The sequence below is a fragment of the Vulpes vulpes genome, chromosome 1 (genome assembly GCF_048418805.1).
Source record: "Vulpes vulpes isolate BD-2025 chromosome 1, VulVul3, whole genome shotgun sequence".
In the NCBI taxonomy this organism is placed as follows: Eukaryota; Metazoa; Chordata; class Mammalia; order Carnivora; family Canidae; genus Vulpes; species Vulpes vulpes.
This window is the reverse complement of record NC_132780.1, coordinates 41,859,302-41,884,857: the sequence shown is the minus strand read 5'-3', so window position 1 is coordinate 41,884,857 and position 25,556 is coordinate 41,859,302. Positions and strand designations below refer to the sequence as shown.

Below are 25,556 nucleotides of genomic sequence, written 5' to 3'. Positions count from 1 at the left end.
GCCATCTACAGATTCAATGAAATCTCCATCAAAATGCCAAAGGCAGTATTCACAGAAATAGAAGAAAGAATTATAAAATTTGCGTAGAGCCACAAGAGTCTAAATAGTAAAAGCAATCCTGAGAAAAAGCAAATTCAGAGCAGTCACACTGATTTCAAACTAATACTCCACAAGGGAGCCAAAAATACCCAATGGGGAAGAATAGTCTCTTCAACAAATGGTGCTCGGAAAACTGGAGAAACACATGCAGAACAATGAAATTGGACCCTTGTCTCACCTCTCTTACAAGAATTAACTTGAAATGGGTCATACACTTAAACATAAGACCTATGTCAAAAAACTACAAGGAAAAAATAGGGAAGAAACTCATTTATATTGATTTTGGCAATGGTTCTTTGGACATGATGCTAAAAGCACAAACAACAAAAGCAAAAGTCAACAAATAAGACCTTGTTAAAATCAAAAGCTTCTTTCTGCACAGTAGAAGAAACAATTAACCAAATGAAATGACAGCCTACAGAATGGGAGAAAATTTTTGCAAGCCATATATTAGATAAGGGATTAATATCCAAAATATATAAAGAACTAACACAACTTAATAACAACAGACAAATAATCCAATAAAAATGGGCAGAAGAACTAAACAGACATTTTTTTCTTTCTTTTTTTTTTAATATCACTGCATTCATTTTCATACATGTAATTCTACGGCGTCAACATTTTCCTCTCAAAAGAAGAATTGCAAAGCTTAAAACTGGATCACTTGGCCTTTTCTCTTCTTATCTCCTCCCAGTTCAAAATGCTTGCATCTCTTAATGGCCAGCATCCTCTTGGACCTGCAGTTAGGTTCAACGCATTCAAGCCTCAACACACAATCTTCTTTGTGGTTTTAGCCTTCTTCCGGAAAATTGGCTTTATCTGCCCATCATAGCCACTCTGCTTCCCATCATAGCACCTCTTTCCCTGGGCGTAAAGGGAATCCTTGCCCTTCTTATACTGGGTCACTTTGTGAGGCTGATGCTTTCCACACTTCTTACAGAAAGTCCTTTGGGTTTTAGGAACATTGACCGACCATCTCTGCAGTGGCATTGTCTGCACGATGAAAACGGGAAATTCGGCGTCCACCAGCCTCACCTCGCTTCGTTCGTGCCTAACAGGAAAAGGGAGGATGAAGCAGAAGTCCATACATTTTTTTCAAAGAGGACATCAAGATGGCCAAGCATGAAAAGATGCTTAACATCACTAATCATCAGGAAGATGCAAATAAAAACCAATTACACCTGTTATAACGGCTATCATCAAGAAGACAAGAGACAATAAGTGTTGGCAAGGATGTGGTAAAAAGAGAACACTTGAATACTGTTGGTAGGAATATAAATTAGTCCATCCACTATGGAAAACAGTATGAAAGTTCCTCAAAAAAACAAAAAATATATCTACCATATGATCTAGCAAGTCTACTTCTGTGTCTATATACCCAAAGGAAATGAAAACAAGATTTTGATGAGACATATGCGCAACCATGTGTATTGCAGCATTGCTCACAAGAGCTAAGGTCTGGAAACAACCCAAATGCCCATTAACAGATGAATGAATAAAAAGACATGACATATATACATGATGAAATATTATTCAGCCATGAGAAAGGAGGCTATTCTGTCATTTGTGACAACATGAATGGACCTTAAGCATGTTATGCTAAGTGAGATAAGTCAGACAGAGAACGACTAGTAGTGTAGGATATCATTTACACGTGGAATCTTAAAAAATCAAACTTGTAAAAAAAAAAAAAAACAGAGTACAATGGTAACCAGGGAATGAAGAGTAGATTGATAAGACTGATGGTGTGTAAGGGTATGAACTCGTAATAAATGGTAAATAAGCCATAGAGAACTAGTACACAGTTTAATGAATAGAGAAAATAATACTATACTATAATGATGTAGTGGGATAAATATTGCTTCACTGGCAATCATATTACAAGGTATAAATTTATCAGAGTAGCACACAGAACACTTTAAATTTATAAAATTTATAAAATGTGACATCAAATTTATCAAATAAAAATAATAGTTTTCCTTGGCAGTATCATTAAATTGTCCCTCTCTGCTATTTCATAAACTAAGTAGATTTCTAGAGTCATACCAATAAACATAATATTTTTATTGGTTTCTTGAAATAGTCCATGCAGGATCCTTGAGAGTAAGGATGTGGTTTATTCATTATTCTATGTTCAATGTCTAATGCATAAATGCTCATTGAACAAATAACTTTTGGGTGACAAGCAACAGAAATGCTTTCTGGTAGCAACTGCTTTTAATTTTACCCTAGTTCATGAAAAAACTCTGCTGATCCTAATGTAACAAAATGTGAAATAGAACTCTTTCATTGTCTTATAACTGAAATAAAATATCTTATGTGAGTGAGCAAGAGAGAAAAAATAACAGAAAGAGACCAGATGATAGACTTCAGGGTAATGAGAGAGAAAAGGTAAATAAAAAGTAGATTTTACTCTCACTTCTGACAAGACAAGACATGGGAGTTTCCCATGGGTCAATGGGGGCCCTAGAAAATGGCCCACCTGGAGCCATCTGGCTGATGCCCCACTCAAGGGGGCTCTAACAGTAAAAACTGAGTGTAGGGGGTTTCTCAGCGACCTGGAGCTGAAGAGGGTAATTGAGGATGTCAGCTGGAGAACATACTTACAACAGGAATCTGAAGGGGGCAATTGTTCTGAAGAACCTACCCAGCGGCCCCACGGAAAACAGCATTGGGATGCTGCCCTAGAGAGGGTACCATGTAGTGAAAGACTTTGACTCTTTGCTTAAATCCTCCTTATCTAACCCCTAATTCAGAGGGATGAGAAGGAAGAAAGGAAGGAAGGAAGGAGGGAAGGAAGGAAGGAAGGAAGGAAGGAAGGAAGGAAGGAAGGAAGGAAGAAGGGAGAGAGGAAGGGAGAGCGGGAGGAAGGAAGGAAAGAAAGAATGAAAGAGGCAGAACACCCAAAGGGCATGGAAAAGAAAAGCCTTAACTGGATATGATGGGCATTTTAAGACTGGACTGGAACTCTCCATATTTCAATATTAATAATATCAAGGTGAGACTGTTTTAATACTAAGGGTAATGGGTTCCTTATGGAACATGCTCCAGATATTAATCAAGCCATATACAGAGAAAGTTAAAAAAAACAAGCATGAAAACAATAATGGCACGAAACCCAACTCTGTCCTTTGTCCTCCCATGTAGCCAAGGCTGTACATTGCACCAATTACACTCACAACCCTGTGAAGGAAGGGAGGAGAGGGGGAGGTGCAAGGTAACTAGCTGGGTAGGTGGGTCCCTCATGCTTAGCTGTTAAATGCACCCCCTGATGTTACAAAGTAAGTTAGCAAAAGTGAGGATTCTGAAGAGCTTCTGACTCTGTGCCAAGTTTGCTTTCCACTGCACTGCCCCACCTCCTACCTCCTGTAATAAGGGCTTCCGCCTCTACTGCACTTTCAAATTAACAAAGCACGGCCTAGCCAAGAATGTTTAGTGGGAACAAAATTCTGTTTAACGAGGTGTCAAAACAACCATTAAAGATGTTTCTAAGAGCATTATCTTAGCACTGCAGGGAGTCTGCTAGATGTAGAGAAAATGCAGGATTGGCAATCCAGGGGAGGCTTGCTTTCAGGTCCTAGCTCAATGAGGAACATTGCAAAATGAGCATGGCATTTGGAATCAAATTGAGATCCAAACTCTGGCTCTGCTTTTTAGCAGCTCTTTGACATAAGGCACATTCTTAACCTCTTTAATCCTCAGTTTCTTGATGCATAAAATGGGAAACCAGCACCTACTCTTTAGGATTGCCGAGAGGAATAATGAGATCATATAAAGGCCTAGGAAAGTGACTGGAACTGAATCCAATAAACATCCAATAAGCCATGAGTTTTATCAAATCTTCATCAGTACATTTTTTTGCTCTGCTGAGCCAAGAGAACCCGTGTGATGATGAAATACAACAATATATGTGAGAAAAACTTTTTTAAAGCATAAGTTATTTTAAAGTATTTATTTTTCTTGCTTGCCTCCTGGGAGATCTCTCTCTGAACTAGACAAATCTCTGAACAGGAGCACAGGGTGAAGATAAGATGGGGAAATTCCCTCTCCTTAGAAAACAAAGTCTAAACTCTCAGAGCCAATTTATTCTATATTTCTTAGGTGACAGTTGTTTTTACTAGTATTTTCATATATATAATTTCTTTTCAGTTATAAAAGAAACACATATTCATTGTGGAAAAGTAGGAAATATTTTAAAGTATTTTGGAGTTTTCTTTTTAGATAAGAATATTTTTAAGAATTAGACTTCTATGCACATGCAATTTTGCATCTTGCTTTTTAAAGTTAACACTGTTTAATAGGAGGTTTTTCTTAGGATCATTTGAAACTTAGTTGAAATATTTGAGTCACAAAACAATAAAAAGAGAAACCATAATTCATCAGCACTCAATAGAGAATGTATAGATAGTTCCTTAAAGGTGTTAATTACTGTGAATTACATACACTCAAAGAAGAAAATACAAAATGTACATGTACAAGGTATAGAATACAAGAAACCACAAACACCAGTGTAATGATCTCGGAACCAAAGATCTCTAGTTCTACAGAAGCCTGGGTGAGAATTTCCTCCCCACTGAGAAGTAAGCTCTATCTTCAAGAGTCAGACTCAGAATGCTCAGAATGTTTAACAACTGTTGAGATCATCATTTGTCACTGCCAAAGATAGTCCTCTCTTCATTCAAGATCCCAGAGGCCAAAGATACCAAGGTGTGGTAGCCATCTTCCTGCCACCTGTGTTGTATTTTGATTTTGCTTATGGTGTTCTTTGCCATGCCAATTATTTAAACTTTATGTTTATTTGAATTTAGCAATCTCTTATCTTACCAGTTCTGTTTTTTTTTTAATGGATAGCTAGAAATGGTTTTTCCACAACTAGGTTATATAGGAATTCACTGGTGTTTTCTGATAGTATTCACATGATTTCATTCGCTACATTTAGATCTCTAAAGATTAGCCGTGCATTCTGCTAGATAGTCTGAGGTTTGCATCTACTTTTCTCAATAATTTAGATGACACTTTCATTATGAATTAAATGGATTGGGTCCATTTCTATATCTTCTTTTATGTTCATGATTGTGTTTGTCTATTTGTGTGCCAACACCATACTGTTACAGGAACTTTATACCTATATTTTAATATCTGATAGACCTAATCTCTCATTGTTCTTTCTGAGGGTTTTTCCAAGTGACTTTTCAAAATTTATTTTCTATGGAAACTTTGCAGTCAAGTTGTCTAACTCCAAAATAAAATCAAACTAAGCAATACTTGTGTTTTACTAGAACTATATTAAATTTACATATTAACTTGAGGAGAAATACTATTTATAATGATGAGATGCCCACCAAGAACAAGATAAATCTTTCTATTTATTCAAGGCCAGTTTTGTCTTTCCAAAATATTTTAAAGTTTGCGTCTTACAGATTTTGTCTATTTCATGCTAACTTCATTACTAAGAATTTTGTCATTATGGCAATAAGGTTTTTCTTCTATTATGTTCCAAATGGTAATAGTTTATACAGGGTAATGCTACTTTTTGTTAATTTTACAGTATACTTCCTAATGACTTGTTCATTGTTTCTATTAACTTTGTCATTTATTCTCATCAATGTTCCAGGTATACTGTCATCTCATGGGCAAACAGAGATAGTTTTCCTTCTTTTCCAATTCTCACACCTCTAATTTTTTAATACAGTAATAGAGTATCATTGCCTTTTTCTTGAGGAAAAATTTCTAGTTTTTCCTCATTAAATTAGATGCTAGCTTTAGAACTGATACACACACACATGCACACACAAATCTGTAGATAAATATTAGATATATTTGTATGCAAAACCTTTTAAATAAAATTTTAAATAAAAGTCAACCACACATTAGATACATATTTTTCTAGAAATTCAGAGATGGTTCAAATACAGAAAATTCTGTGTTATATTGACCATATTTAGAGCTCAAAGAAAAAAAATTCATATGATTAATTCTTAGATACTGATAAAAAGGCCAACAAAATTCAACCACAATTCCTATTAAAAATCAATAAAAATAAGCATTTATGAATACTATTATAACATGATTATCTATAATTATATTCACATATAAATAGAGATAGAGAAATGAAGAAATAGAATTCAGTTCTAAGTGGGGAAATACTAGTTCTCAATGAGGAAATATGGACATGTCCCTGAACTCAAGAATTATTCTTTAACATTGTTAGAAGTATAACCAACGCAATCAGATGAGAGTTATGATGCTATTTAAGCCCAAACAACTTGAATTTATAGAAATATGCACAATTGAACTGCTTCACCTGTGAATTAGTTACAGGCTGGATGATATACATGCAAGTACAAGTAGGAGGGGGATGGATTTACTGTGAAACAAAGGGGTGTTTTTGCCATCTACAGATCTGAGGAATGATTCATCCTGGGTTCTGAATCACCCAAAGAGCCCATACATGTTGTCTATAGAATGAATGTTTACATCTCTCCAAAATTCCTATGTCAAAATCTAACTTCCAATGTAATGATATTAGGAGGTGCAACTTTTGGAAGGTGATTAGGGCACAAGGACAGAGCACTATGGATGGGACTAGTACCCTTATAAATGAAATCCTAGAGAGCTCCTTTACCATTTCTTCCATGTGAGGACATAGAATGAAGACAGTTATGAACCAGGGCCCGCACCAGACACCAAATCTGTCAGGACATTTTGATCTTGGAGCTGTCAGCCTCCAGAACTGTGAGAAATACACTTCTGTTCTTGTAAGCTACCCAGTCTATGGTTTTTTGTTATAGAAAACTGAATGGATAAAGAAATTGGTACCAGCAAATGGGGTGTTGCTGTAACAAATACCTAAATATGTGGAAGTGGTTTTGGAACTGGGTAATGGGTGAATACTGGAAGAGTTTTGAGATGCATGCTAGAAAATCCTACATTGCTATGAATAGGCTTTTGAAGGTAACAAGCCACAGAGAAAGCCTTCATCTTCTTAGAGAATACCTAAGTAATCCTGGATAGAATGTCAGTAGAAATATAAATGGTAAGGCTATTTTGATGAGGGTTCAGATAGAAATGAGGAAAACATTATTAGAAAACGAGGTGATCCTGGTTATAAAGTGGTAAACAATTTGGCTCAACTGTGTTCATGTTCTCGTGTTTTACAGAAGGTAGAATTTGTGAATAATGATATTGGATATTTAGCTGAAGCTATTTCCTCACAAAATGAAGATATGCCTTGGCTCCTCCTAACTACTTATCATAAAATACAAGAAGAGAGAAATGATGAAAAGCAAAATCAGATCTATAAATACAGAGAACAAACTGATGGCAGCCAGAGAGGAAAGGGCTTGAGGGGACTGGCAAAACAGGTCAAAGAGAGTGGGAGATACAGGGTTCCAGTGATTTAATAAATAAGTTATGGGAACAGAAGGTACAGCATAGGGAGGGAATATAGTCATTGGTATTGTAACAGTGTTGCATGGTGAAAGATGGTAGTTACACATATGGTGAGCGTAGGACATGCATAGAGTTATAGAATCATTATGTTGTATACCTAAAACTAACATTGTGTGCCATTTGTACCCAAATTAAAAAAAAAAAAAAAGAGGAGAGAAATAAAATTGTGGAATTGTTAGGTGAAAAGAAAGCAGAACTTAAAGATTTGGGAAATTTTCAGCCTATTCATACTATAAAAAAAGAAAAAAAAAAAGCCCACTGGGAAGAGAACATGAAGGGTGTGGCCAACTGACCATCTGATAAAGAGATGAGTATGAATCAGCCATCTCAATAGAAGCCAAGAGCTCTTCACCAAGATGATGGAAGAATGACATCAAAGAAAATTTAAAAATCATCAGGGCTATCTCCTTGGTTTCAAAGTAGGAACCATAGTCTTTTTTTTTTTCAACAGGCTAGAGGGTGTCCATCCAAAGCTGTGGGGGAAGGGCCATATGGAGCCTTGGGGTCCAATCCCTGCCCAGCAAATTGGTGGAAGCAAAACTACCACCGCAGTGGGGCCAAAAAGTGGGACCTTTATGACTAGGGCCTGTAGGGTAGACCACTGAGTCAAAGAAAATTATTCTCATGGGGTTTGCCTTATAAGGTGGGCTTACTTGGGATCAATTATTCTTTTCTTCTTTCCTATTTTTCCCTTTTGAAATGGAAATGTCTATTCTATGCCTGTCCCACCACTGTATTTTGGAAGTGCATGACTTAAATGGTTTTGCAGGTTCACAGCTGGATAACAATTTGCCTCAGGATGAATCATATCTTGAATCTCATCCATATCTGATTTAGATGATATTTAGATGAAACTCCGGATTTTAGACTTTAGAGTTCACACCGGAACAAGTTAAGATTTTGGGGCTCTTAGGATGTAATGAATATATTTTGCATGTGAGAAAGACAGGAATTTGAAGGACAAGAGGTAGAATGCTACATACTGAATGTTTGAGTCCCCCTAAAATTCCTAAGTTGAGACCTAACTCCTAATGTGTTGGTATCAGAAGGTGGAGCCTTTTGAAACTGAGTAGTTCATGAGTGCAGAGTCCTCATCAGGATTAGTGTCCTTATAAGAGATTTTAGAGAGCTTCTTCACCCCCTCTACCATGTGAGGACCCAGAAAGAAGACTGCTATGAACCAGGAAGTAGACCCTCACCAGACACGGAATCTGCCCGCACTTTGATCTTGAAACTTTCAGCCTCCAGAACTGTGAGAAACAGTTTTCTGTTTTTACAAGCCACGCAGTCTATGCTATCGTTAGAGCAGCCCAAATAGACTAAGATAATGTCTATATATCAGAAAGCTCTTACACCTGGAAATGCATGTTTTCAGAACTGATCACTGAATAAGTAGGTCTATGATGCTATCTTGGAAACTCTGTTCTTGCTGTGTATTTCAAATGACACCTGAAACCATTTCTGGTTTCAGGTGTCATTGTTTTACAAAGCTTTATTTATTTGATTGGGTGGTTGTTTATTTTCCACCTGTTTCAGAAAGGATTTAAGGAGCCTTACTAGAACACATGAAACACTGCTAGACCAATTTAGAGTAAATTTAAAAAGAGAAAATTAAAACTAAGAAAGTGAAATACTGGCACAGTTGAAGCTAATACAAAAAAACCCATACCAATAGCTGAGAAGCACTGAGGCTCTTTGAAGAGGCTGGGACACAAAGCCAATCCTGGGGTATTGTGTGGCGTAAATTACTTTACATTCTCCCTCTTTCTCCAACTTGCAGTATTTGCATGTGCATAAAGTGGTTTAAAATAAACACCAAGAGCTGCTATAGGAAAAGAGGTAGCATAAAGGTTTATCACAGTCTAAAAAAGCATGTGCAAAAGACTGGAGTAAATCCCAAAGCTTTGATAATGAGGCAAAGGTCTGGAGTCTGGATGTGGGCAGAGCACCTTAGATTTTTATGTATTTAATATTTTAGCATGGGTCAGCAGGGTCAACCATTTCATCTCCAGCATCCGCACTGATGAAGCTTTCTTGATTGTCTATGTCCTACATCCACTGTAGGGAATTTAAGAATGGTTAAATGATACCAAACACACAGATGTGTGTGTGTGTGTGTGTGTGTGCACTTACAACCATTAACATGCATATAGGAAAAACAATTCAGAAATCATTTAAAATAGGGTATCTGAAACCAGGTCTACTGGATACTTGTTATATAGTTTTGACTGCAATGAATTATTACAGTTGATTTTCATTGACTGGCCACTAAAGCAAAAAAGGGAAATGTGACAAAGTTGGTTCTTCTCTGATAAAAAAATATCTTGAATCTTTTTAGGAAAAAGATTTTTTTCCTGCTATTAAATTCTAAGAGGAATTTACCAAATGGACCTATCCAGGAACAGTACTGAGTCATAATTCTACAGCCTCCAACATATCAGAAGATTGGCTTTTCTCTCCCTGGTTTATAGTTAGGTCTTTAGTTAGTTCCTTACATGTGTTTTTTCCTTATTTAGATTACAAGCTCTGTGAGAATCAGAATATGTCTGTTCAGCTTTCTAGTGTTGCACTTTTCTTGATACAGTAGGCACTAATAAGTGTTTATCAAATGAGTGCTGAATAATGAATGAATAAATGAACAAATAATACTTTGAGTGTCCAACTAATTGCATCTCTCAGCTGTTACCTAAAGGATTGGCCTTGGGTAGTTATTTAACAGGTTATTTATCTAACAAGTATTTATTGAGCAACTAATGTATGCCAGCCAGTATTTTTAGTACTGGGATATGGACAGAAAACAAAAGAAATTTAACAAAACTTCCCTCATTTATACTGCTTACATCCCAAAGTGGGTTGGAGTATAAATAAATGATTAAAATATAAAATACGTTAGATGACAAGAAGTGCTTTTGAGGGAAAAAGAACTGACGATGAAGAGAAGAGAAATAAATTCTAAGGGGTGTGTGTGTGTGTGTGTGTGTGTGTGTGTGTGTCAGAGAGAGGGAAAAAGAGAGATAGAATAATCTAGGAGAAAAGACATGATTTATTCGTCCTGGCTCCTTATGGAGGCTGATGTAAATAAAAATAAAAAACATACTGAGTTAGCTTTAATGGTTCTAAGGCAGGTAATGGTGGTGATGGAAAGAGTCTTAACTTATACTCAGAAACACATAGAGTCATGGGTAATTGACCCGCTTTGCTGCACAGAGAGATTTCTGGATACATCCAAATCATACCACATTGGCTAAGTGCACACATGGTAGGAGTGGACTGGGGAAAGTGGAGGAGAAGGCTGGAGGCGGAAGAAATTCTTGAGTGCATTGGGACTTCTTGCAACACTGCAACAGTAATGTTTTTCAGAACATTCAGAACTTGAGAATTAATTTCCAATTGGAAGTCTAAATGTAATTTAGGTAGGCAAAAAGTAATTTCCTGGGTTGGATTTGGGCCAGGGCATTGGAATTAACACCTCATCTCTTACAAAAAAATTGCCAGGGGATCGCTAATAATCACACGCAAGCCTGACCTCAGATTTACAACTCCAGTGTAGGCTGGTATCTTCAGAGGGCAACTCTGATTAGCACTTCGAACAAACTCCAGGTGATGGATGACACCTGAAAGCCATTTACTGATTTACATGCACTCTGAGCTCCCAACAGCTCCTACGTGCTTCCTTGAGAGCTCCTGTGCAGAAGGACCGCCAAGACTACTCTGTCAACTGCTACAAGATCTGATCAACTGATACCAAAGGACCTCTACAGCCAAGAAAACTAAAAACTTAAAAAATTAAATAGGTCAAAAGATTCTTGCTGTGGTGATTATTATTTTTAAGCAGGTAAATACATCAATACTTCAGATATACTATAGGTGGTGAATATTGAATTAAGAATCTCAGACCGAGTTTTTATCTCAACCACTATGAAACTGTGTCAAATCCAGCAAGTCACTTCACTTCTTGGAGCCTCAGCCTTCTTGTTCCTATGCACCTAGAACGCAATCCAAACAACTTACCTGTCCTAAAAAATCACCACCTGATTTATCACCCAATGGTCTAACTTTAACATCTGTTCCTATGCCCCTCTCCCTGCGATTACAGCCACACTAGCCTTTTTCTGTCCTGAAAATTTGCCACCCTTGTCTGGACTCAGGGCCTTTACACTTGCTTTACCTGCCATGTGGAACAATACTGTCCCAGAGCTTTATGTGGCTGTTTCTTCCTATCATTCAAACACGACCTTCTGGGGTGCCTGGGCAGCTGAGTCAGTTGAACATCTGCCTTTGGCTCAGGTCATGATCCCAAGGTCCTGGGACTGAGTCCCAATCTGGTTCCCCCCCTCAGCAAGGAGCCTACTTCTCCCTCTGCCCCTTCCCTTGCTTATTCTCTCTCTCTCTCAAAAATAAATAAATATAACCTTTAAAAAATGAAAATTAAAAATAATAAATAAAACAAGATATGACTTTCTCAGAGGCTCTACCTCATCATGTAATCCAGCGTTGTTCCTTGCTTCATTAATTTTTTATTTATAGCCTCCCATTTTATCAATTTCACGTCCTAAAATAATCTTTTTAGTTCAATGATATACCTGCTTAATGTCTTCTTCCCCAAGAATCAGTTCCCCAAAGGAAAACAGTCTTGTATATCTTTCCCACCAGTTTATTCCCAACATTTAGGACACTGACTAGGCGAAAGCAGATCCTTAACAAATATGGATGAATAATGGGTACTGGGCCCAATGATAGTCTCAGGCCATCCCAGTTCCAGTAGTGGTCGGCGGGCCCATGCTTCCCAAACTAGGGTAGCTCTCAGCTCCATGCAATACCAGGAGCTAGGGAAGTTGTTTGTAGTGTCTCTCTTCCCCTGCCCCACCCCCTGCCTATTCTAGATCTAACCTCTTTCTCCCAAAGGCACTGTTCTCATTTACAATCACAGAGAAGAAGATTTTGGGGTAAGGGTAACATGAGATGGAATGAATTAAAATATGTAAAACTGTGCCTAGCTCATAGTAAGGTACTGAATGTTTTCCCCATTTCTCCCTGCCTGGTAATGGTGACATTTGATAGAAATATTAAATAAAATGTGGACTTGTTGACTGAAATTTTTAACTATGATAGGATTTCAAAATAGTTTCTAGTAGGTGATTTTCAGGTGTTACAGGTTTCCCATGACAGGATGGGAAGGTCAAGGATTGAGGAAGAATGAGTCAAGTTGAGACTGAGCACAGAGTATGAGGGCAAAAGGGTACTAAGTGACTGGGGGATGAAGCAGGACCCATGAATCCATGAAATCCAAGGCAAGCATGCACCTCATTGTAGTGGTGGGAAGGGTGACACAGAAAGAATGGGAGTAGGGAAGTAAGGCAGGTGAGTGTTTCTTGCCAAATGACACAGTCAACTGAAGGTCTCAAACTGGCAGCCCAGAGGGCCTGGCAAAAGTTATGTTTTGTGTGGCTCATATGAGTCACTAGTTTAAACACAAAAACTGGATGCCTCTTGTCAAAGCGTGTCATTTTATCAAGATACCCTCCTTTTTCACTGACTTCCATTACGTACAGTGTCCATAATGGTGGACACATAAATGGTGTCCATAAACCATTTCAGATCGCAACTACATAGCTTGAGAGTGGGATTATGGCCAAAAAGCAAGAAGCAGAAGTCTTACAGTCAAGAATCTCTAAAAGCTGGAGATATTACAGGAGTAAGGCAAGACCAAAATCGGTCAAATGCAACAGCCACCCTTCTCATTGATGATATTTCTGGAGCAATGCTGTCTTAAGTGGCTGGGTCTGAATATTTAGATTTATCCTCTTTTCTGTCTAATATAATGTCTAAATCTCTCTCCTTCCTCAAAGAGACACCAGTATCCAATGGGTTCTACCAGCTTACATGTGAAGTTCCAAGAGACATCCTGCCTGGAATAGGAAGGAGGGCAGTTATATCTTTGACTGAACTTAGACAATTTCTTCTGAGAAGAGAACTTCTGTATGCCAGTTTTATCAGTGACCATCCAAGTAAATAAAGCTCACCACAGCGGGAAATTCAACAGGCATCATTCAATCTGAGTATTTGGTCACTAGGGGTAAGAAAAACTGGAAGATCAACCAAAAGGAGGGGAGGAAACACAGAGATTAGCAACTATAGGGAGTTGTACCACTGTGAGGACTGGAGAAGGGAGGCAATAGAACCGGAGTCCAGAAGTCTGGGCCATATATGGACATGGAATCATGGTAGGCCTATGGGGCCGACAGGTTGGAAAGAGGTATGTGGTGCCATAGCCATTGTTAGATATACGCCCGAAGAAGAGAGAAGAGGGAAGAAATCTTTGACTCGTGTTTTCTTCCTGCCTGCCAGCCTCTAGCCAATCTTCCCCCACTGCTCTCAAGAAGTCAGAAACTAGTAGGTAACAGAGACTGGAAATTATAGTTTGCAGGGGGTGGATCCTTCTGATTCAACGAAACAAGAGAAGATGAGTCTGAGAACTACCAGGTCCCACAACAGCACAGGGAAGGGCTGGAACATTTGCTCCAGTTCACCAAAGCACGGTCTGCCCATCACGGACTGCTCCACCACCCCTCAGGGGCTCTCTTTTTTTGTTTACTTGTTTTCATTTATAAGATGCTCTTTCTGGGTTTGCTGTCAGCGTGATATTGCCATCTCGCTTTAAAAGTTTCCTTCTCACACAAGTGAAACCATTCAAGGCCATTCGATCTAGATGGGTGGTTTCTTTCAGTGCCAATTTAAAATTATTTTCATAAATATATATGCATTTGAAACCAGCAAAGAAAAGGAACAAATCTGAGAAGAGAGTGGAGTGCTAACACAAACCAGAAATCCATTACAGCGTGCTTCACAAATACCGTAGGTAATTAAAGACTTTTAAGGGCAACTACAGTATTATTTACTTGACAGTGGAACTCTTACAGGCTATTATGTAAATATACATTGAGCACATTTTAAAAGTGCATGCTATTTACTATTCATAAGTGTTGTTAATATGTATTTCATTTAACCCTAAGGAGCCATTTCAGTCTCCTGTGTGAATTTACACTTATGAATGTTTTTATAAAATGCATATTATTTACCCAATAGGCAGCTCTGCCATAGGAAATGCTAGAGCTGATTGCCAATTTAACTTCACATGAGTTTCCATGCAATTGTTCTGTAGGCCTGCCTGCATGATTGGGCATCCCTAAATAGTCCTTCCGTTCAGAATCCTGCAAGTCGAGACCCATGAGCTGTTCAAATGAAAGAATTTTCCAGTCTGTTTTGGTGGTTCTGGGGGTTTTAGTATCACATAAAAAAGGGCCAGTATATGTCTCATCTTAGAAAACAAAATAAAGATTTCAGCACTGAAGATGGAAGTCTATAAAGTATTTGTGTATAATCACCTTGTTTGCTCTGTGTCCTGAAGTCAATATCCACCAAATAAAGACAAGCAGGCTCTAGAATGAGATACTGAAAAAGTGAACTCCCTCCCTCTAGCCATCCCTCTGGGCCTCCCTTCCTTCCTTCCATCTTCCCTTCCTTCCTGTCAGGATGGAATCCTTCCTGCCTCAGTCATTTTCACTAAGACACCAATATGATCCCCTTCCCCCTCTGCACACACACCATATGCAGAATTCACAAAAGGAATGAAGATTCCTTGCCAATACACACACCATATGCAGAATTTACAAATGGAATCTGTTCCATGACTCCTGTACCCCTCAGGCAGATCAAAGACATAACAGGGATCAGAAAAAAAAATTAAAGAGAACAGACTGATGAAAAGATTTCTTCAGGGAGTCTTAAGCTGAAAGTCCCTGCTCCTTCTCTTGGAAGAGGAGTGGATGAAAGTGCCACTTTCAAACCCCAAACCTGGAGGGATACACTGAAAGCTTTGAATTTGTTCTTATGGGAGAAACAAAGACTTGGTGCTATTCTTATGACCAATAAAGCTAACACAGATTGAGAACTGAGGGCTGATTTCTACCCATGAATTCTAGAGAAAAAAAAAGAAAAGCTACTGAACAATTTTTATGGCAGACCTGAGAGCCTGTTGCTGTGTTGAAGTTGTCCTGCAGTTCTGGAATTCATCAGGACAAAGATGTGGTAGTGTATTTTAGCAATTTGACGTGCGCCATGGTGCAGAGAGAAGCAGGCATCAGGCTGTCTTCGGCCCTAACTGACTGGCTGGGGGTATGAAACTGGATGTCTGGGGCCAGGGGAGAAGGCAGAAGCAACTGCCCACATGACAAGTGCATCTGGCCAAAGTCAAGGATAAGAGAGAGATCTCTAGTGAAAAGATTCGCTGAGGAAAGTACAATTGTGCTCCACATAGCAGTAAATTTTAACCACCTGCCAGGTCCAGGGAATCAGAAGCCACCTAAGCTGAGTAAAATACCCATCTCCTCACCTCTCTTCCCTCCTCCTTTTTCACCCTGGCAGAGAGTGCCAGTAGCTAGAGAAAATGACAGTGGACAAGAGGAAAAAATTTGGAATAGAAATTCAAATTCTTTGTGGTAGATTGGCCACAAAATCCTCCCCCTTAAAATTGGCCACACATCCTCCCCCTTAAAATGTGGTATTACACATCCTTTCATCCAAAGATGGAGTCTGTTTCTCCACACCTTGAATCAGGGTTGATTGGTTGACTTGCTTTACCCAAGACTGAGAGATGGTTAAAGCATTTAGATATTTGGAGTTTACTCTCCGTTGTTTGTCTTGGAAATCCAGTGACCACTACACTATGAATGAGCCTAGGCCAGCCTGTTGGAGGATAGGAAATATGTATCACAGTGTCCCAGCCAATAGCCAAGCAACAACCAAATACATGAGTGTCGCTAACCACCAGCTGACTGTGAAGCATGAATGAGTGCAGCTGAGACCACTACGAGAGCCAGGTCTCTGAACCTCACCCAAATTGCTGATCCATAGACTGTGGACTATTATACAGCCAGTGGTAACTGATAGAGCCTTTCCCCCAGGTAGATTTTCAGTCTGAAGCAAGCCTGAACTAGGGAAGAGGAGAAGTTCAAATGTCTGCAGGTTTGCACATTTGATTTTCTGAATCAAGACTGTTTTTGATATACCATGACTATAAGAGTTTCTAACACCTAACAATCACTGGCCTGCATGAATTTCCATCTATCAACAGGGAGAAATCACTCCTAGTGAATAAAATCTGAAGAGATGATAAGACATAAACCAAAAATTGCGTTTTGATCAAAATCCATGTGTTGTTTAGCACACTGATTACTCTTTAATAAACATGCATTACATGCCCAGCATAATGGGCCTGGCATGACCTCAGAATAAAATGCATGGCATTTCTGAACTTCATGAAATTCATTTAAGTCTTTATAATGTGGACTCAAATGTGAATTTTTTCAAAGATATTAGAAAATTAAAATGGACTTCATAACATTTGATATTAAGGCTTTAAAATTTATTTTCCGGGAACTTGGGAACAAGAGAGGTGCCTCTATCAACAGCTTTTAATGTAAGTATCAGATTAAACAATATGAAACTGCCATTTTTATAAACCAAAAATGTAGAGGTATTAGGAATTTTGTATGGGTCAAGCTAATATAATACAATGCCTAGGTTAACCAACATGAGAAAGAGCAGAAAAGAAAAAGAAATAACGTGAACTTTGAAAAATATGTTGATAGGTTGATTGGCATTCCAACACTTCCCCAATATTTCTCCAGCCCCACTCCCTCACAGTTCCTACAGAGTTTAGAAAAAGAAAATATACCTTTCTAGCCATAGTCAAGTATAGTCATATGGCACTTTTTTGACATATACAACCTAAGCTGGAGCTTCTGGAAAGACATTTGTTCTCTTAATAAAAAGGGTCGATGAGGCTGGTACCATGCTATCTTCTCTCTCTTCTTCCAGTCCTGGGTTTGATACTGTAGCTGTCAGCTGGCTAAAAGGTTAAAAATGCTGATCAGAAGGATAAAAAGAAGTTGGGCCCATGATCACATCACAGCACTGTCACCCCTGGGCTTTCTACCTCCAGATTTTTGCTACTCGAGAAAAACCAACTTGTATTTACTTAACCTGGTTTTCTGCAACACAGAGCTAAAAAAAAAATTCTTATATGGTAGTAAACACAAATGTATAAGCAGACACATAAGCAATCATCAGGATTTTCTGTTTAAAAATCCTATTAATAAGATTTAGAGAAAGTGCTTTTTGTAGCAATTTTTATTAGAATTTGTGTTAACTATATCACATTTCTCTGCTTTTGTGAGTACAGAAATCACGAGTTTGACTTTTTTTTTTATACTTTAACCATAGTTTAGTGCCATGGGCTCATCTTTATGAACACCAAAGATTAATTACTAGTAGTTTGAACTACGAATTAGCAGCTAGCCACCTGTTTTTGGCCAACATAAGTGACAATTCCATAAGGTTCAACATAATATACAGCCCTGTTGCTATAGGTGTTAAGAAGTTTCTGAGATTTGGTAACTCCTGTGTGGATCCCAGAACATACTTGAGAGGTACCAATTTATATTTTTATTTATTTATTGACGTATTTATTTATTTAACAAAATTTTGAAATTTACTTGTTTCCCTGAAATTTTCCTCCTATACATAAAAGAAAGTTTAACAAAACTTCTAAGTATTTATGGTTTGAGATTTCATAGCACCCAACATGGTACACACACATACACACACACACCAAATACTCAATATTTTACTGATTAAAATCTGATTGCTGGAAATGGGTTGGTGTATCTGAACATATCACACACATACATATATATCATGAGTATCTTATAAAGATCTTCCTTAGATCAAATTATTTTAACTTTCAGGACACACTAGAATTTCTTCAAAATAAGAATTTAAAACCCAGATCTCCTAGGCTTATTAAATGCTAGTAATAGTGACACCATCATTGATAAGACATTTAGTAGTATTTCACTGGTTATTTATTAATTTGCCTTAAAAGATAATAAATATTAGTAAAGTTTTTTTTTGGTTTTTCATTCTTTTTCTTTTCTTTTTTTTATAACACATTCACTTTTGAAAGCTGTCTGGAATGTCAAACATAATGCATTTTGCATTAGTTCTATATAAATTTTCATTGAATTCAAACTTTTAAATAAATCTTCCAATATCTAATGCATCATATTATCAAAGCACAAAAAACCATTATATGATTATAAGAAGAACCTCAGAACTCACTGTCTTCAAATTTAATGGACTCCCAATGCTTTTTTTCCCCCTGCGAAGACTGTTTTTAAGACATTTCACGGTATTTTATACATTATAAATGGATTCCATTCTTGGCTTAGTAATTCACCTAATGGACAATGGATACAAAAAAGCTGTAACTCCAGGGACATTAAATTGGTTCTAAACTCTGAAAATTACAGCTTTTACAAAAAGAAGAAAATACTAAAAACATGTCTAATGCAACACTGCATCTAATTTTCCACTACCTCCAGATTGTGTCTAAAAGCTCCTAAACTTCTTAATGACACAATATGTTAAAATTGTGTTCCTGTATATTTAGATCTCAGAAAGATCTCATCCATTTTATAACCCCGAGGAGGGCTTACCAGCAAGAAGGGCACACATATGGGTTTGGAGGGCAGAGAGAGGAACAAGTGTGAGGCGCTCCATCTATCCCAGACACTGTGAATTCATGCCGGGGTAGGAAAGTAGCACCTCCGATGGCAGCCTCTCACTCACTGAGACAATAACGGATCCAAATTCCCATTTTAAGCACTGATCAGTGGGACTTCAGGAAAGGAATAGAAGAAGAACAGAAGAAAATGTTTTCTAGACATACCTGATGATCAACTCTAAGCCTTAAGACCAACCGCTAGTTTGGTAATCCCATCATTTAGGTCCTCCTCTATTCAGAGAACATACGCAATGTTCCCTGAAGCTAAATATTACATTTTAGTAATAGGGGGAGGGAAGTTATTCCATTCAACTCCAAGAGCAAAACGCACCACACTTTGTGCATTCACATGTAACTATGAAAAATATGAGTAGCATCTGAAGGCAGAGGGTCATAGATTTTGCTTAGCATGGTATTAGCTGTCTAAATTCTTCTATGAGATATTCAAATTTTAAAGAGGATACTTCCCCACTCTCCTTATCTCTCCCTTCTGAAAAGTGATCCAAAATATTATTACAATAACATAAGTCCCTCCTTTTAATCTGTTTATGTTCTTCTCTATCTTATTCTGAGGTTAGGAAGTAATTATTTTTGTGTGAATTTCCCCCACATCTTCCCAAGCACTTAATGTAAGCATGGTATGGAGAGACGCCTATGTTACGTGTTCCTCTGCTATCCTGGGCATTTTACTTGATTGATGATTTGTGCTGGAGAAATAGAAATTCAGTTCTAGCTTTCACTCAGTCCTTTTTCACTTCTTAGCAAACTATAGTAGAATTTGCACATCACTCAGAGAATCTGTTTTGTTTTGCTCTTTTTTAAAAAAGATTAAGTTATTTATTTTAGAGAGAGCTGGAGCAAGAAGCTGGGGGGGCAGAGGGAGAGGGAGAGAGAAACTCAAGTGGCCTCCACACCCTCCCTCCCCCCGCCCCCACAGGGTTCCATCTCCCAACCCAGAGATCAGGACCTAAGCCCAAACCAAGAGACTGCAGGTGCCCCTAGAGAATCTCCATTTCTTTTAAATTAGCGCTTTTTGGCCATCCAGGTAATTAAAAACTTCCTTTTGCCCGATACCACTTTTTACTCCAAATCTGACCTATTATAACAAAAATTTACCTAATCTGGGTCTTTTTTTGGCTGCCTTGATTTCAGTACTTCATCCTCCTTGTAACAGGCTGATAATCTTTTTTTTTTTTTTTTCATGCTAAGGGAAGAACTCTTACCAAGCTTTAATTCTCAGCTTTTCTCTTAATGTGTACCTGTTCTCTCCTTAAGGGCCACATATCACCCTGTAGTTCTCGAGAACACTTGATTTTAATGAGAAATTCCTTATTTTGGTTCGAGGCTTATTAACTTTGCTCTTCTCTTGATTTGGTCTGAGTGCTGTGCCACAGCTGAATTCTTCTGTCTTGTTCCTTAAAGCTTGTTGGCTCTCTTCCATCCACAGTCACATACCACACCTTCGTATTATGTGAGGTAACTGTGGTAAGCATTTCCCACCATTTTTGTAAAAGATATTTGTGTGAAAATAGGCCTTAGTTTCTCCGCATTCTCCCAACGCCCTATGTCCTGGCCTTCATCATTATCACCTAAGGCTCCCTGGAGTCCCTGGAATCCAAACATCTGAACAAATTTCACTCTCTCTCACCAACAATGTCACAGAAATCCTGTGAATCCTGGCTCCGAAATATCTTCAGAATTTGTCCCCTTTGCCTTCCTCCCTCTTATTTTATGTGCCTCCAAAGATAACTAATATATGTTGCAAAGCGCATCGTATGCATGCTGGTTTGTTTTATTCTATATTATTTTACTTTATTGCCTCAGACCATTCCATCATTAGACCAAGTAGATAAAGTAGATCATTTTTTCTTCCACTCTACAGATGAGGAAATTAAGGCCCATGTAAATTAGGTAATTGTGTGAGGTTCCCAAACCAAGAGAGAAATCAAGTGTTTGTTCAGTTCCAGAGAATACACAAAATTTCTTCTTGCACAGACCACTGCCAAGCCACTCCAAACTGCTCTTTCATACTCTAGTTTCACCCTCACCCTTTAATTACCTCTGCCAAAGCATTAAAGCTGGATCTCTAAAACATTATTCTGAACAAATCATCCTTCTGCTTATATAACTTTAGCAGCTTCCCATTATCTATAGGGCAATGCTTATCTTTCCAATGAGCTGATAGGACCATCGGTGATCCAGCCTAACCTCTCCCACTCACTGCATGGGTCTCACCCCTTCCATCCCACATCAAAGCTCCTGAGAGCATGGACACTGTAACCGTCCATGTTTTCTTACCCAGATGTCACCCTCTGTTGCACTGCTCCTTTCTGAACTGTATACTCCTTATGTGTACCTGGTCATAACCATCACTTCTTCTATGGAAACTTACTAAAATGGCTTGTCAGGTATCATCTTTCCCTCCACTGAGACATCTGAGCATTTCTTTAACTCTATTGGAACATTGATTTGTGATCTCTCTCCCTTGATTATGAACATGTCAAGGGACAGGAACATATCTTTAAGATGTTTTTCATTTCTCCAGTGTCTTACATACAAATATTTATCAAATAATGCCCCAGTCTTTCTCCCTCCACCCCTTACCTTTTAATATCTTTATTTTATTCTGAAATAAAAATCATAAGCTTAAAGATATTATCCAGGGATCTTTCATAGAAATATTAACTTTCAGTCAGGCAGAATTTACACCCTGAAGGATGCCATTTTATCATTTTTCTCTCTTGAGTCACTTAGAGTTTCTGGTACTGAATGCTGATAATCTTCCAGCCAGTAATCTCGCAGCACAGCAGTTCTCAAAGTGTGTTCCAGGGACCACTAAGGGTCCCTGAGAACCAGAGATCTGTGATGTTAAAACTATCCTCACAGTAATACTAAGAACATATTTGCCTTTTCACTCTTATTCTCTCCTGAATGTCCAGTGGAGTTTTCTAGAGGCTACCTGACACGATGATATTGTTAATTCATGGCTAATGGAATGTGCATATGCTTATGTTTTAAAAATTTCTGTCTTAAAAAAAAATGTCTGTCTTCATTACTAATTCAGTAAACATTGATATTTAGCAAATACTGATAAATATTTCACATAAAGAAAATCTTATTGGGCTTTTCAATAATTTTTAAGATGATAAAAGGGCTGTTAGACCAAAAAGTTTGAGAACTACTGCTCTAGCAATATGCCGGCCTACCTGAGTTGTAGAGTGCTAATAAGAACAGCATATGGAACAGAATCAAAATTCTTAAAACTACATGTGCAACTTCATTGTATATTTTTTGCTTCATAGTATATCCTGAAATACATTTTTATCATACTGGAATAATGTTGACAAAAGTCTACCTTCTGGAGAGTGATGTTGATTGTGACCCAGGATGTTGTACTTTTTTAGGGGATTACAAACTACCTGATGATTACCAGTTCTAGTATCTGCCCAGGTAGCAAAGTTAAATTGGCTTTTCTCTACAAATAAAAGACTTGTCCTTTGTAAAAAAATGAGAATGTGTACACATTTTCTTTATTCAGGCTCTTACAGAATTCAGTAATAGTAGGAAGAAGTTCTTTCTTCTTTTATTATACTAATTCCTGAACTAGTCTCTGAAATATATAATACCTATTTGTGTTCATGCAACAGAGAAAACTTAATAATTCCCAAAGTTTTCTTTTATTTAGTGCAAAAGTATAGCCTTTTTTTCAAGGTTATATCCACTTCATCCACCTCCCTCATATTCAACATTATGCACATTTTAAAGAAAATTATCCTTTCCTTATGTCCTGATGTTTTCTTAAATGTAGTAACAAGAATGAATATGTGAAAAAGTCTCTTCTAGGATGAACCTTTAAGCTTCCTAATAATCCATATTTTAAATTTATAGTTTTTCTTATGTAATTTCTTCTCTCACTAAGGCATACACAAAAAGAAGTGCTAAGAAAATTTCTACTTATTTCTACTTTCTAAAAATATCATGCATACATTCGTCTTGGCTAATCTTTCTGTATGTGGTTTCAAACAGATTACTTTATAACATTTTGACTGAAATAAAAATCCTTTACAAATTTTCACTGATATTAAACTCATATGAGACCTAAAATGCTTACAAAGGAGTGTCTGTTTCTTTTCAAAGTGATGCATTACAAAACTCAGCCTGCATTAAAAGATCTATGACAGGATTCGACAAAAATAACAATTAGATAACTTAAATGTTGCTATCTTCCGGGATTTGGGGGAAGCCATCAAAAACCTGTGTATAGATTCTAGCACAAAAGTAAACAAAAAATAATTTCCTCCACTACTATCATTATCATGGAAATATCTAACTTTTGAAGGTGCAGCTAGATAGGGTTAGAGAAAACATTTTTTTAAAAAATCTGATCATAAAATCACGTTGAGCTAAGTCGTCTTATGGAGTGTGAACCTTCCAGAACTACACCTAATTCTCAAGCTCATTGCCATGATACTCTCTTTCACGCACAGCTGCCCTTTCAGGCTCTACCCAACCCCATATAGACACCCTGTTGTTTCTCACATTTTCTTGTAATTTGAAGAGATAAATGGTGCCAGCTGTCTCCTGTTTAACTCAAGGCGAGATGATATTCAGCTCTTCAGGAAGTTGGTACACACCTCAGAAAACTTGCCAGGAGAGATGAGGAGTGATGGGTGTGTGCATTTAATCAGGGAGGAAATGCAGAGGAAGAAATACCTGAATCAAGTTGCTGTAGTAACATTCTTTGGGGCTTCAATAGCCAGATTAGCACTAATGCTCTAAGTCATGAGGGAAACCTAAGGAGAAGGATGGGAGTTCAATACACAAAAGTGAGAAAAATATCTAGCATACTTGGGAAATTTTTTACATACATATACTTGGTTAAATCACCCATTTTCTCAGCTGGACAGATCAACTGGGCAAAGAAGAGGATAGGCAGAGTGCTATAATTACAGTAAATCCTTAAAATGCTCTTCTTATAGGAAAATCTATTGAAATAAATAAGGATATGCATCGCTGAGTATCAATAGCTGACACTTTTTGGTCCTTACTATGTGCCAGCGACTGTCCTAAAGGGTTTGTGTGGAGTAACTGATTCAAATCTCACAAATATTGATGCCAGGGATAACTATTATTCTCCTCATTTCACAAATACAATGAAGAAACTAAGGCATTAAAGACTTCCAGAGAGCACAGATAGCAAGTGATAGTGCTGGGATTTGAACCCAGAAAATCTTGCTCCAAAGAGCATACCCTTAGACAATTCTATTGTCTCAAAACCAGGTATAATACCAAGATAAAATTTCTTTTACAACTTTCTCATGATACATTTAATATTCTATAATTTCATGTGTGAATACTTATTACTTTTAAGTATTTTTTATTGTTTACATTTTCATCATTTTGTTCCCTTCTTACCCTCTCCTGAACAAATCAGAGAACAAGTCCTATAACAAATTCCCCCAGAAAACGGAGATGAACTTGTACATAATTAGAGCTAAGAATCCGTTTTTATAGTGATTAGATCACAGTTTAGCAATCAACACATAAAACAAGGGTTCCATTGTGTCCTCATTCACATGTGTTTTTAAGATTAACATTTAAAAAGTAAAGTTGACTCTATCTGCAATTATAAAAATAGTGCCTATTTGTTCAAAAGCTCATAAAAATTACTGAAGTGGAAAACAGAGATCATTCCTAAAAGTCAGCCTCTGTACCATTTGTCCGTCTCCACAAAGAGATGTCTAAGGATCAGAATTGGTCAACAGAAAGATGAGGACTGAGCTTGATGTTACTGGAAGCAAAGCCTGAGAAGACAGGGAGACCACTTAGCCCATTTCACAGGTTACACAGAGTCTGTGGACTGGATCTCAGGGTTAGAGAGTTGGAGAAGTCTTCACTTACAGTGTTTGCTAATTTTCATGAGGTAAATACTTCCATCTGGGCTGATTCCAAGCCATTACCATACCACTGAATATGGAGTTTGGCTAGGGGCACACATCAGCTATTGACAACTAGTATAACCTAGCCCTAGTACCACACTGATAAAGTACTCACTCTAAGATTCTTACTAACCCCAAAAGTCGAGCTAAGATCTTTAGCTAAGATGTTATAGCTCATATCTCCTTATTTTCCTTCTCTCCTTCCCAGAACCACTGCATTTGCCTCCCAACTGGTTCACCAATATAAACAGGGTCTTTCCCCTATTTGTCCTTCACAAGGCAGCTAGGGTGATCTTTTAAAGATATAATTTGGAACAGGCCTTTTTTTCTGCTTAAACAAATGTAAAGGCTTCTGTGGTGAGCTGAATAACGGCCCCCAGTGATTATCTTTGCCTTAATTATCAGGTGCTGTGAATGTTGCCTTATATGGTGAAAAGACT

The 25,556-nt window shown here is 37.7% G+C and overlaps 1 pseudogene; it reads right to left on the bottom strand.

The window, feature by feature from the left end:
* Positions 1-743: 743 nt before the first annotated feature.
* Positions 744-25,556, bottom strand: part of LOC112922059 (large ribosomal subunit protein eL42-like) — a 119,068-nt pseudogene continuing 94,255 nt past the window's right edge.